The sequence below is a fragment of the Danio aesculapii genome, chromosome 13 (genome assembly GCF_903798145.1).
Source record: "Danio aesculapii chromosome 13, fDanAes4.1, whole genome shotgun sequence".
In the NCBI taxonomy this organism is placed as follows: Eukaryota; Metazoa; Chordata; class Actinopteri; order Cypriniformes; family Danionidae; genus Danio; species Danio aesculapii.
Genome location: NC_079447.1, coordinates 6,214,925 through 6,229,347, shown reverse-complemented (window position 1 = coordinate 6,229,347; position 14,423 = coordinate 6,214,925). Strand labels below are relative to the sequence as shown.

The 14,423-nt window shown below is 36.0% G+C and overlaps 1 protein-coding gene and 1 long non-coding RNA gene across 3 annotated transcripts in view; one reads left to right on the top strand and one right to left on the bottom strand.

Moving 5' to 3' along the window:
- The first annotated feature begins 373 nt into the window (after window positions 1-373).
- The window catches only part of tmem63ba (transmembrane protein 63Ba), a 75,846-nt gene continuing 61,796 nt past the window's right edge, over window positions 374-14,423 (top strand). For both annotated transcript variants that reach the window (XM_056470850.1, XM_056470849.1), the window contains exon 1: window positions 374-611. The gene's annotated coding sequence lies outside the window, so the exon portion shown is untranslated. The remainder of the gene's footprint in view (window positions 612-14,423) is intronic.
- Window positions 8,433-14,423, bottom strand: part of LOC130239589 (uncharacterized) — a 54,356-nt gene continuing 48,365 nt past the window's right edge. Inside the window, exon 3 of the long non-coding RNA XR_008838698.1 lies at window positions 8,433-8,754. This is a non-coding gene — a long non-coding RNA (uncharacterized LOC130239589). The remainder of the gene's footprint in view (window positions 8,755-14,423) is intronic.

Below are 14,423 nucleotides of genomic sequence, written 5' to 3'. Positions count from 1 at the left end.
ATTTGTTTCAATTCAGCCCATATAAATAGTTTGTAACCACACACACACACACACACACACACACACACGCACGCACACACACACACACACACGCACACACACGCACACACACACACACACACACAATCACACACAGTTCTAATCAATGTGCAATTACCTGTTTTACAGAATAAACTTCCACCAGGTGGCAACATCGTTTAATAGAACGAGTGTGACCGATCAATTCCGAGCAAATCCGACTAAAACCGAATGGCCCTCGAACGAGAGCAAGAGCGTTCGAAAACAAAACAGACCAGAATCGATTGAATCCGGAAAAGGCCGATCTTGGACGACGCCCCAGCTGAGAAACAGTTCGTGGGTTGCCTATCAACCGCTCATACACCGGCCCGACCCATCACAGCCATGCTAGGGCTTGTTGAGTGTGTCAGTGTCGTACAGATGACACGCTAACTGAATGATGGACTAATCACCGGCATTTTGTTTTTCCCGAACACGATTTAAACCATCCCGAAGAAATCCTGATCTGGAATTCTTAGATTATTACGGATATTTTGGGGATATTACAGAAGTGGCTAGCCGAGAGCTATTTTGGCTTTGACCACTGCGGGCAGGTGAGTTAGTTTAACTAGTACAATCCGATCTAACTAGTTTGAGCATTGTCAGTCTGATTATCGCGATGGTTATATTGAGCTGAGGTAAACATAACACCAGTGTTCAATTATTCAAGCAGGTTGATGGGAAATCATGCCACCCAAGAGGCTAACATTTCGGCTAGGCACATTAGCTCTACGTTTGCTAACTAAGTATTTAACTTTATTTAAGAGCATTTTTAAGGTTAAGCAGTACATAAATCTCTATTACTTATATTTATTGACTACGTGATGTCACTTACAACCAGTCTGTAACCTACTAACGTTAGGTTAGTTTGAGGTTTAATTCAGGGTTTTATTAGCCTCATCTTGATTTAGCTGCAGCTGTTTTTTTAAAGTATACTTAAATGTCCATGTTTTTTCAGTGGTTATTATTGGGTTAGAGATATGTGAGGTGATATGTGGCGTATATAATCTGCAGATTAGTGTCAATCCTCTTTAATATCATGTCAGATTATGTTATATTCTAGTGACACATATTCTGATCCATCTGATTATAACATCACTTGTCCTTTCTAAAACAGAAACCAAATGAACTAAATTCCAAAACAAATGATTTGGTGTTCCTTTAGTTGAATTTGAGCTTTTAGAATCTAAAAATGTCAATTTTCTTTTCTAGAGTTTGCAAAATGTGGCAAAAAATCACTGTAAAATAACTACAAATAAAGTCACTCACTAAATTTGATACAGAAAATAATGCTTCATTAAAAATTATTTAACAATAAAGTACTGTAGTATGATATAAAATTATATGTGTATAATATTTGCTAGTATATACTATTTGTACTAGGTTTTTATGCATGAAAGTCCCTCACACTGTAATCTTAAAGATGTAAAATCTCAATAATCTAAAGTTGTTTTGTGTACTAATAGTTACTTCAATACTTTACAACAGGCTTTGTTATATTCTAGTGACACATATTCTGATCCATCTGATTATAACATCACTTGCCCTTTCTAAAACAGGAACCAAATGAACTAAAGGTAATTTGGTCTTTCTTTTTGTTGAATTTGAGCTTTTAGAATCTAAAAATGTCAATTTTTTGTCTAGAATTTGCAAGATGTGGCAAAAAAAATCAAAGTAAAATAACTAAAAATAAAGTCACTCACTAAATTTGATACAGAAAATACTGTTTCATTAAAAACAAATAATTGAACAAAGTACTGTAGTATGATATAATATTATATATGTATAATATTAGCTAGTTTATATTATTAGTACTAGGTCTTTATGCATAAGTCATTCCCACTGTAATCTTAAAGATGTAAAATCTCAAAATTTGAAAATTTTGTAATTTAATTAACAACTTTAATATTTTAAATAAAGGGTACGTTTCTTTTTTTTAACAAAATGATTTTATTATTATTATTATTATTTTTAGGGGTTTTTAACCTTTTATTGAAAAGGATAGTGGAGATTATAGACAGGAAAGTATGGGGACCAGAGAGAGGGGAAGGATCGGCAAAGAATCTCGAGCCAGGAATTGAACTCGGGTCGCCATGAGTACTTCGGTGCTATATGTTGCCGCACATTACCACAATCACTTTTAACACCTTATGTCTTGGGTTTATTTAGCTGGTATTTTAGTTGCAGCATCTGATGTACAAGTGGTTCCTCACAGTTCACCTTTCGCAGCCTCGCAGTTTTGTGGATTTTTTTGGTGCAATTTCACATGCTTATTTTTATGTATTTTTGTACAGCGCATTGTGTTCTGCATCCTGATTGGCTGTAGACCATTGTCAATCAATGTCCTTCGTGTCTCCTGTACAGTACAGAATGCATTCAGCTTGTCGAGTTAACATAAATCGTCGATCGTTAGCAGTGTGAGCTCAAACAAGGATGCAAAAAGGGTTGAAACTGTCCACAGCAAGACCATCATAAGGGGGTTCGCACACCGGATGCCCTGCACCACGGCGTGCCATGCATTTTAGAATTGTAAACAGGGTACGCACACTGGCGCCGCAAGTCGGAGGCTTGTGCCCAGCTACGACTCGGGACACTGTTCATATTTCTGCCACGCCACAGAGCGCCATCGGAATAATTAAATTTTAAATAACATGTGAATGTGCACATATGGTGTGTGTTACTTCCAACTGTCATGCGTAAGCATGGGACGATAACCGTTTTCAGGATATACCGCGGTTTGGAAAAGTCAAGGTTTTAAAACCGCCAAAATTTTCTGTAATACCGTTCCTAAGGTATGTGTAAGATTTTTTTTATTTACATTTTTTTGTTTGTTTTTTTTAGGACAACAGTATCTTCAGCAGAAAAAATATCCAAAGATGCTGTTATAATGGTAAAGAAATCTGTTTTTGAAACTAATAAAGACAGCAGAAGTCAATAATTCATTTAGCCTGACATGTTTACTACTCCAAAATATTTCAAATCAGAAATCAGTAATCAGAATACTGTGATACCGTGAAACCGTGATATTTTTATCCAAGGTTATCATACCGTCAGAAACTTATCCCGGCCCATGCCTACATGTGCGCGGCGCATCCGATGTGCGACCTTTTACATTACAGCTCAACCCCTTACTGCCTCGATTTTGTGATGTAACATTACGCTGGATGCCAACATTATCAGAAGCTAAAATGCTTGATGAACCTTTTGCTGACAGCGATGAATGTTTGCGTCTGACAACAGGTTTTGATCTTTGGTTTAATTTTATAATACTGGACTTATCTTTCAATGAAGGTTTGAACTTTGAGAGTGTTTAAACAAGAGAGAAATGTGTGAAAATAGTAATGGCTGTCTGAGAAAAGTGTACAAAGTGTGTAGTGAAGGGGTTTACAGCCTTAAAACATCTAGAATAATTGTGAAAAATAAAGCAGACTACTTTGCGGATTTCACCTATCGTGGGTTCTTTTTAAGAACATAACTCCTGCGAATAACGAGGGATCACTGTATATTAAACCTTTTCAAAACCTTCAGTTTACCAAGTTTGATTGTCTTCTGCCTGATTTTTTTCTGTTATAGTAGCAGAAGGTTGCTCAATGTTTTCTGCTGAAGCTCTGATCCTCAAGTCTGGCCTCCAGCAAAGCTTAGTGCAATGTAAATCAATATATTGAGCTCATTGGTGTCTTGGAGATGGCTCCCAGAAATTGGATACAGTTTTAAAAACGGTTTCAGTGCATTTCAAAAAGGATGAAGGCTTCATTTCAAGTTTAATATCCTCTCTGGAGTCACAGTGTGGTCTGTCCTTTGGGTTTGGCTGGTTTTTATGAAACTGAGGAGAATGTTATTATATCTTACAAAGCTCCTTTCAACCTGGTCTTGTTCAGCAAAGCAACAACTGCTCCTGGGGCTCACCATATGTTTGGTCTGTCACACTGCACTTCCTGTTCCCTCCCTGATGCAAATGTGTACATTTTTGCAGGGTATAGCTAACAATATTTGAGTTTAGTAATGCTGGTTTCTGGTTTTGGTGTGGTTTATTAGTTACTAAATTGGTTTTAAATGGCCAGAAGTGATATCGAGAGGCAACGGTGACAGACTAACCATTCTTAAACCATACCAACACTTATTTTATCTGCTTGTTAAGTGAGACGTCACATGAAGCGGCTTCCGGGTCCAAGTGCTGTATTAAAATATATGGGGAGACTCGTCAAGTGGTAATAATAAACGTTTACAAAGCGGTATAATACTTTCGAAAAATCCCAATCGCAATATATGTATCCATGCCTAATATCCGATGACCAGAAAGGGATACATTTTTTATAAATGGTTAAAATTTTGGTATTTGTAATGCAGCAAGTCCAGAGACTGATGTGTACAACATGATTTTATATCAAATTCACTTTATTGTGTGATGGGAATTAAAAAGTGTCCATAAACTACTATTTTCTCAATTCAAATAAGTAGCATCTTGGACCCGGAAACCGTATTCCATACGTCACCGATACGTCACGACTTAACAAGCGGATTCAGTGTCAGCAATGTGTTTGGCAGATTTTGCGAACATAAATGGTCATAACTTTAACAGCACAAGGTTGTAAACACATGGCTGTCCCAGATACAGATAGGAGGTTAAGCTTCAACTCTGAGTTTGTTAACTCTGACATGAGGGAAACTCTGGGTTTTTCATTTCAGAAATGGAGGAATGTCAAACTTGAGAAAGCAGGATAAGTCAAACCCATTCCTAAAAGGGAGGTAACATATACTCAGAGTCAGTTAGTGTAGTAAAGTAAAGCTGCCATCACCTATTATCTAAAACCCAAGATTGGTGCAAACTAAACTGAAACTGAACTGCCTAGTTAATCCACCTTAATGGTACAGGTTTTCTTCAGTAAACCCAGATTGAAGTGCAAGGAGCTAAGTTTTAGCACTTTCATTCATGCAGACTGCAGAAATCCTTTTCTTACTAAGTATTTTATCGTATTTCATGTACAAATATAAATAAAATCAAGATAGCATTTCTTTATGAGAAAATTATATTCGATAATTTAGTCTTATTTCTTTGGGACTTCTAAATTAAGTGCATTGTTCTTAATAAACTTATCTGCCAGTGTGGTAATAAAAGTAGTTCCGTCCTCAAATGTCATACAAGGTTAGTCAGCAGACTTGGGTTGATTGAACTAACTGTTCAGCTGATCTGAAACCCAAGTCAATTCAAGTTTAAACTCTACCACTGCTAATTGAAATAGCTATTGCAGAAGACACAGTGCTTATACTGTATAAACTTACAAGTATAAACAACCCAATATCGCTGATTTTATATGAATATGTAAATATGTGCTCTCAATGTGATCTCAATAGCAAAAACGCATGATAGCAACGAGAAAACAGTAGCTAAGAAAGCATCATTACAGTGATACGAATATATCTGCACAGTTTGGCAGTTTGATTGACTGTTAAACTATATATTAAACAAACTAAACTTATAATGCTGGCTTTCATTGAGACAGATTTCATTCACCGCTTAATTGTCTGCTATAAAGCAACTAGTGTACTTCTAGCTGAAGTTGTATGTTTATATAAGTGAAATAAAATGTGTTATTTTAGTTTGCACAGCTCTAGCCCAGGATGTGGGATATTTTAAGATGGATAGTTTTGTGAAATAAAGAAAAAGTATTGTTTAATCAATAAATAAAATGTCTCTTTTGCTCGTACTTTGTTCTATATGCATGTGACTTAAAAACAATATCTCTCTACCTGTTTTCCAGTTTTATGAGCCAAATATATTCATTTCTACTGTAATATAAATATAATATTGTACATTTATGTTCAATTAATTGATTAACTTAAAACGTTGTCACAGTTGTTAAAAGGCAAAGTTCTGGTGATCTTACCCAGGGCCGGACTTGGGGGCCCTAAGATATTCCAGGGGCCCAAAACACTCTCTTTCTCTATAAATTTTTTTTTTCTCTGTAGATTTAGTTTTTCGTTTTTTGTAAATAAACTGCCTGTTAAAAATATATTTTAAGTGGAACCTTTACTTTCTTAATGTAAAATTAAAGTTCACAAACTATGTACAGGTAATTAGTAATATTTGTTATTCGTGCAGTATGGAAGGAACGTCCCACTATTCATGGGGGCCCCCGGATTTGAAAAGAAGTATTAAGGTTAAAATCTTAATGTTATAGATAGATTTTACAACATATGATCTTTATAAAAGAGCTATATGATTAATTTAGGCTTCTTAGCATTGGTCGGGGCCCTTTAATTCCCCAGGGTTCTAAGCGGCTGCTTATTGGTTAAGTCTGTCCCTGTTTTTACCATATATTTACCATATATCACTTTTTTTTTTGACTGTCATTCACAACGATCAATGTGTGTTGATATTGGAACTGACGCACAAGTTGGCATGGGATGGTATAAGATTCTGACTGTATGATAACCTTGGATAAAAATATCACGGTTTCACTGTATCACGGTATTGTGCTCACTGCTCTAAAATATATTTTTTTTAAATGTCTGGGTAAAAAACAGAAACTTTTCCCCCTTTGAACACAAAATATTTTATTTTGAGAAACATTTCTAATATTTTGGAGCAGTAAACATGTCAGCCTAAATAATTCAAATGAATCATTGACTTCTGCTGTCTTCATTAGTTTCAAAAACAAAGATTTCTTTACCATTTAAAATGGCATCTTTGGATATCTTTTCTGCTGGAGATACTGTTGTCCTAAAAACAAACAAACAAAGAAATGTAAATAAAAAATCTTACACATACTTTAGGAACAGTATTGCAGAAAATTTTGGAGGTTTTAAAACCTTGATATTTCCAAACCTTGAAAACGGTTATCATCCCATGCCTACGCACAAGAGTGACACCTATATTTTTGTAATTCACTCTTTAATCGTTATGTTTGTTTATCAATTTGTTCCATTTTAATTTGTGTGTTTCATATTGTGCGTATGCATCCCGTGCAACTCGTGCGTGCGTGCGTGTGTTATATTTGTGCAGCCATCAGCTGTTCTGACTAGCCTGGTCATTGGACATTTAAATGCTTCTGATGAGAAAGAATCCATCTGCTGAAACATGAGATACTACACAAGACGATTATATTCACTAACACAAAGTGTGTAAACACACAGGTATATGAAAATGAAGATGGCGAGCATTCAGCGCTAAATCATGTAGTACTTTTTCATAGATGTAGAAAGTAATACTGCAGTAAAATAATGAAGGATTAATTAGTTAATGCAATGCACTGAAACAAACAAGTATTCCAGTATCTCCTTTAAGATTGCTGCTAATGTGAATTGGTATCATATCGACCTTGGAAATGAATGACATTATAATATGTTATTTGTTCCGCTGTTTGCACGGTGAAATGTTGCCAGTATTACTTCACTCTTGTAATGTGGTTAATGATCGACAGTTTCCTTTCACCTTGAGGCCAACAACCTCTCGGAAGAACTGATTATCAGAATGATTTGCCTGGCCTTTTTTCACCAAAGGCAAACTCTGAAGTGTTGTCCAACAGGGCATGAAGGGGGTGTATTTGTAGAAAGGTGCTTGAAATGCCTTGTTTATTTGTGTACTCAGTTTTTACAGGTATTAGTAGCTGTTTGAGTTGATGCAAGGCCAGTCATTCACGTGATTTAGGTCTTCGTTTGGTAGCGAACATTGATACAGAAAAAGAAAATGTGATTATAAAAAACAACAGCACAAGAATTCCACATATGTTAAAGAGTGAGTTAACATACTATATATGTATTGTTACAACAAATTTGTGAAATGCAGTATAAGACGTAATTCTGTGGGTAATTTCATTGTTTTATGACCATGACATTAGGTGGATTGTGCAGTTACCAATAATTCTAAAGCTTAACTCAGATTTCTTTGTGTATTGTAATTTTTCATTTTATTAATGTTATCATACACGTATCTCCAGAAACATAATGTCATAATCAGGGTTTTGACTTATTATTATTTATTAAAGTGAGCTTATATTTCATTTTATTTACTCAAATAATATGCCCAAAAACACACAATTACTCAAAATTCTCTAATTCAAACATAATACTGTGAAGAGTTTATGAATTTATACCTGCCGTCGGTATTTTTAAAAAGTTAAACAGTATAGAAAACAATAGCTATTTTAAACAAAAGCTGTCATTTCAGAGGATGCATTCGAAGGGCCGATGTGCCATTGTCATTCATTTTCCAGGTAATGAAGGAAGCAACCAGTGGATCCTTTGCGTCCTTGAACGTCCCAAGATTCATTGCGCACTGAGAACGGTGGAGTGTTTTTAAAAGAAAACTCTGAATTAAATGTATGAATTAGGTTATGTATGATCACTGGATGTCATGACAACAGAGTCAAGCAGGAAAACTTTCAGTATTTTGCCTTCGATTTTATTTCAGCCCGTATTTTTCAGACAAAAACCAACAAACGGTTGATTTACAAGGTTCATGCATTTATCAATGAAGGAAATCCATCATTTGAATCCTTTACAAATGGTTTTGCTAAACGAAATGGAGTCGGTCCGGATTGAATACCCTTGCGGTCCATATCTGGACCGGAGTCCAGACTTTGAGAAGCCCTGGGCTAGATCGTCCCATTTCAAAATGATCAGTTCGGCTTGTGTGGACTTCGAAGGACTCGCCTTTGAAGTAGGGAGGATGCTTTGGGGAGGATATTTTGTGGTTGTCTGTCAAAATTTAAAACAGTTTGATATTTTGTTGCAGGTTTTGATAGTATTAAAAAAAGAAAGTGTTTTAGAGAAGAAGAATTTATTCTCAAATTAACACCGATGTTACATTTAATTAATTTCTATTAATACTAGGGCAAAAATTTAAATCACGATATATTTCTTAATTTCTGTTGATACGATATAATTCCGATATCGATATGGACAATATTAAAAAGCCGGGAAAAAACTGGCAAGACTGCACACAATGGATGTCTTTACCCACAAATGTCTGCAAACTGAATTTGCAAAGTCTATAATAACATCCAGGCTCTTATAACTTAAAATAAAAACAGTATAAAAATTAATGTTAACCTTTTATATGTATTTAGCCTTTACAAACAAGACATGTGAAATAAACTATCAAATAAATAAAACTCTCAGACTCCGCTTAAATGTGCTTGAATATATATAATGTGCTTGAATATATATAATGTGCTTGAATATATATATAATGTGCTTGAATATATATATAATGTGCTTGAATATATCTGTATATAATGTGCTTGAATATATATATAATGTGCTTGAATATATATATAATGTGCTTGAATATATCTGTATATAATGTGCTTGAATATATATATAATGTGCTTGAATATATATATAATGTGCTTGAATATATGAGCGGGCAGAGCAGGATTCTCGCGATGACCACCGGCGCAATACCGCTCTTTGTTATGAGCTGCAATATCAGTGTAAACTTCTTTGCCGATGATGTGTACAGTATTAGATTTTACATTTAGCGGACATTTGCGCTGAACACGCAGTGAATGCAACACATCGAGATTCGGGCACCTTCTCCGAAAACACTTGATTGATCTCAGCTGGCGAAACAACATTCACCACATGTCATGATCACTCTCATCTGTGCCGTTATTTGTAAGTTTAGGTGAGGTTTGCAAACCTGTGCACTTTTCACTCTTCTGCCGTTTGCATTTCCCGCGGTCACAAAAGCTCCCTGTCATCTGACAGCGGAAAGCCTTTAGTGATTGACAGCTAATATGAACCAATATAGTGGCAGGGAAGAGCAAAAAATCAAAACAGGTCGCAGTACAACCATTATATGCAGTCGCACAAATGCTCCCAAGTATATTATGAGGTCGCATAGATAAAATTTCGAATGCATATGCGACCAAAAGGGTCGCGATTTCGAGCCCTGTATATATATAAATATGCAAATTTATATCGAAATACCGGAAATGGGTTTAAAACTCATATCACCTTTAAGCTGCGGTCACACTGGGCTTTGTGTGTGAAATTCTGTCGTGCGGCGCTGCGAAAAGGGGCGGGATTAAACAAGATAATTAGACATTTAAAAAGCAAGCGATTGTTCAATATTTTAAATTTCTGTACAGAGAGGTCCTGTTTGATCCTTGATTGGTCTCACACAGTCAAGTGATGCGATTTCGCAGGTCAGAGTTCACCAAGCTTGAACTTTGCACCGCTGTGAACTGCGAAACTTAACGCATGACCCTGCGTTTCCGGTCTGACCAACACAATCTCACGGCAATTCGTAACTTTTTCATTTAGTGGCTAATTCGTTTTAATTCGTACGATCTAATTCGTATAAAATTAGTATGATTTGCTCATCCCCCAATGACGGTTGGGTTTAGGGGTGGGGTTAGGCGCCACGCCTCCTTTTTAAATTCGTACAATTTCTTACGACTGAACTTGTACGAATTTGTACGAATTAGCCGCTAAACTGACAAAACGTAAAATACTTACGTTTTCTCGTGAGTTTAGGCTGGTCTGACGCATTCGCGTGCGTATGAATGGAAGTCTATGGAAGGAAAAGCCCAGTGTGACCGCAGCTTTATTGAAAAAAATCTACCGCGATATGTATTGATATCGAATTATTGTCCAGCCCTTATTAATACTTCTGGATTTGGTGATGGAATTTCTGGAAATGAAGGGGATTTTAAAGGTCTATCGCAGACATTAAAGTTCAGGGTTTTTTTTTTTCTTTTCTTTCTTTTTTTATTTCTTCCTTCTTTTTTCCTTTATTCGTTATCTTTCTTTCTCCAAGTCATGAAATATCAGTGATTTTAATTAAGTTCCGTCTATAAAAATGTATTTTTTTCTATGCATTTTTTAATGTTTTGCCTATTGACCTTATTCTTCAATGCGGAAGTGCGCTCGTTTTTGCGATTGTTTTAGAACTTCCGATTCAGCTGCCTATCTGAGAAATGACTAGGAATAATAAACGGCAGAAAACGGTCAAACTACTTACTCTACAAACAAGTGTTTGCATGACAATACAGACAAAGTAGAATACTATAATAAGAAAATATCAGTTTGCAACACCAAGCAGCAAAATGAGCTGTTTGATGGCTGCGCCCACTCGGAGAATAAGGTGAATAGTTCTGGTTAGTCTATTTTCTTGTGAAACTGTATCCTTTTACTGCTTGTCATCAGCAGTCACTTGAGTCAAATGCAGTCGCCAGGCTTTACCTGTTAAAGTACTATCTTTGGCTGTTTTTTTTTTTTGTCAGTTCATCTTGGTAATTCAGCTTTGAAGTCAGGGAATTTGTGACTTGATTTCAAGTGGCAACTCTGTCTGTTCCATTCATGTGATTTATGGCCATTTTGATTTAAAATCACATTAATAGACTTGAAAGGAGGCTAGTTTTACTAATTCTCTGTTGCCCAAGTCTGATATTAGCAAAAACTGCAGGTGTTGTAAACTCGTGTTGTATAGATTAATAATGTGACCTGTTGGCTGCAGATGCTGAACCTTGACTGACACTGCAGCTGATGTTAAAGATCATGTGAGTTTTGCTGAGCCCAGTCTAATGAAGTGTGCACGAACGAGGTCAGTGAGGCTATGTGTGTGTGCGCGTGTATGCTATAGATTAAGCTCAGTAGCAGCAGCACTGAAGAAATGTTACATAATATTTCTCCTTACGTTCATATTTCTTCATCATGATGCAAATGTTCAATAATCCAATATATGATAAGAAACATGCACAATATTGATATTGCAGACGCTTCAAAATACAAATAAATAATTATTATTTAAACATTTAGAGTGGTGTTCATAACAGGTTCAAATGCTTGGAGACTTAGCTGGTTATCTGAATAGTTAATCATAATGCTAATCTGGCCTAGTACATGCTGAAATATGGATTATTCACTATTTATATGGCTATTTTACATTAACACTGTGGAATTAGACTCAAATAGTTAAACTTTACAAAAGCTTTTATTAGGTGATGTGTAATTATTAGGTAACGTGTTAATTATAGTTTATATTAAATGGAGTAAATAACTAATTACATTCAGTTATATTTTTAAACAATATTAACATAGTAACTAAGGATGGATGGATTGATTGATTGATTGATTGATTGATTGATTAACTACCATTAGCTATCACACTACTGAGACTTAATTGTAAAGTGTTAAGAGTACTTAATAACATTAAGAATCTTAAATTATTTATCAAAAAACAAACTGAAGAATCGTATTTAACTTGAATATATTTTTGTGTGAATTATTTATTTATACTTTATTTATCTAAGTAACTTTTTATTGTAATAAGAATTAGTTTTTATCATGTAATATTTTTATGTATATCCATCTTGCCATGAAATAGCCAAAAGTTGCTGATGTGGCATTAAATAAATAAATAAATAAATAATTAATTAAGAGTACTTAATAACTCCTTTGCAATTTCATGTGGTGAAACGTGTGTTTACTCTGAACTTTGGCTGGGCAATAAGACGATATTATTATATAACGACAATGTCTAACCAGCATGGTGATGTCGATTATGACATTGAATTATCAAATGATAATCGACATTATTGGGGAAAAAATAAATATAATAAACACACATTTAAACGTCTTCTAAAATAAATAAATAAATAAGTAATAACAATAAAAGCATCCAGACATTTAAACAAAAGACTGTGACTTGTTATAATACCTAGTAAAGTAAGTTCAGCAGCTTAGGTCAGTATCGTAATACCATATTGACCCTATTCTGCAATGCTGAAGTGCGCTAGTTTTTGTGACTGTTTTGGAACTTCTGATTCAGTCGCCTATGAGAGAAATGACTAGGAATAATAAACGGCAAATAACCGCTTGCTCTGCAAACAAGTGTGTTCATTCATTCATTTTCTTTTGGCTAAGTCCCTCATTTATCAGGGGTCGCCACAGCAGAATGAACCGCCAACTATTCCAGCATATGTTTTACGCGGCTGATGCCCTTCCAGCTGCAACCCAGTACTGGGGAAACACCCATACACTCACATTAACACACACTCATACACTACGGCGAATGTAGTTCATCCAATTCACCTATAGCGCATGTGTTTGGACTGTGGGGGAAACCGGAGCACCCGGAGGAAACCCAGCCGAGACTCGATCCAGCGACCTTCATGCTGTGAGGCGACAGTGGTAACCACTGAGGCACCGTGCCACCTAAGTATGTTCACGACTATAATAAAAAGGAGAATAATATAATAGGAAATCTCAGTTAGCAACATCAAGCAGCATAACGTTGTTTTTAACGTCTAAAGATCAATGGAAATGAATGAGACCGGATGTCTCGAGCCAAAATGATTCCAATGGCTGCGCCCGCTCGTACGTCAAGAATAAGGTCAATACTGTTATAAAAGCTTCAGCTAGTGATTCCAACAGGAACATTTTATATTATCATCATCAACAGATCAGAAGCAGGCCTAAATTTCAAGATGGTCCATTATAAAAGATTGAGCAAAATAAATAATTGAACACATCAAGCAAATCATCTGATCTGTAGTAGCCTTGTCAAACTTGTCGATGCCAGAACTTTCAGTTCGGGTTCAGAGCTTGACAAGTGTCAGCATGTTGCGGGAAGGTTGCAGTAGTTTTCCAGTGAGCTGTTCAGAATCAGTTCTCTCATTGATCTGTTGTTGACCACATTTTTCAGACGTCTCAAAAAAAGGCGAAAGGGCAACAGGCTATCAGCGCTCAACCTTACGACATCCTAGATCAACATTAGGCATTCAAAGGTTTGTCAAGACTAGACTGACTGTATATATTGAGTCTGTCAGCTTCTAGACAGTATAAGTTTTCAATACACCAATGGCAGGAAATCACAAGATCTGTCCATGCTGATGCAGGCCTAATTGAACGTAAATAAAGAAAGGCTCTCACTGAATGCCTCTCTATATAATGTATCATTTGCAACCTGATGCTTTTATTAGAGCTTGGCTGTCACAAGATTGTAACATTTGCTGTCATGCGCTGTTTGTTTTCATGACTCTGCATTAGCGTTGAGTTCAGAAGAACAGCAGCAGGGTGGATGTCCTGGCCATCTGTTCCAAAGCCTCCTAGGGAACCTAGTCTGACGACTACAGGCGAGATGGAAAAAACTGTATGACTGCTGCCAGAGGCAATGCTAAAACTCTTGCCGTTAATTAAATGTGCTTAACATGAGTGGGTGGGCACCAAATAAAGCAGTATGCCATCAGACGCTGTGAATTTACCACAGCAGTGCTGAAAAGAATACTGGTCAATATTATTAGCCCCCCTCCATTTTTTTTTCGTCTACAGAACAATCCATCATTATACAATTATTTACGTTATTAACCTAGTTAAGCCTTTAAATCCTAGTTGACCAGGAGACCCAAAACACAGGG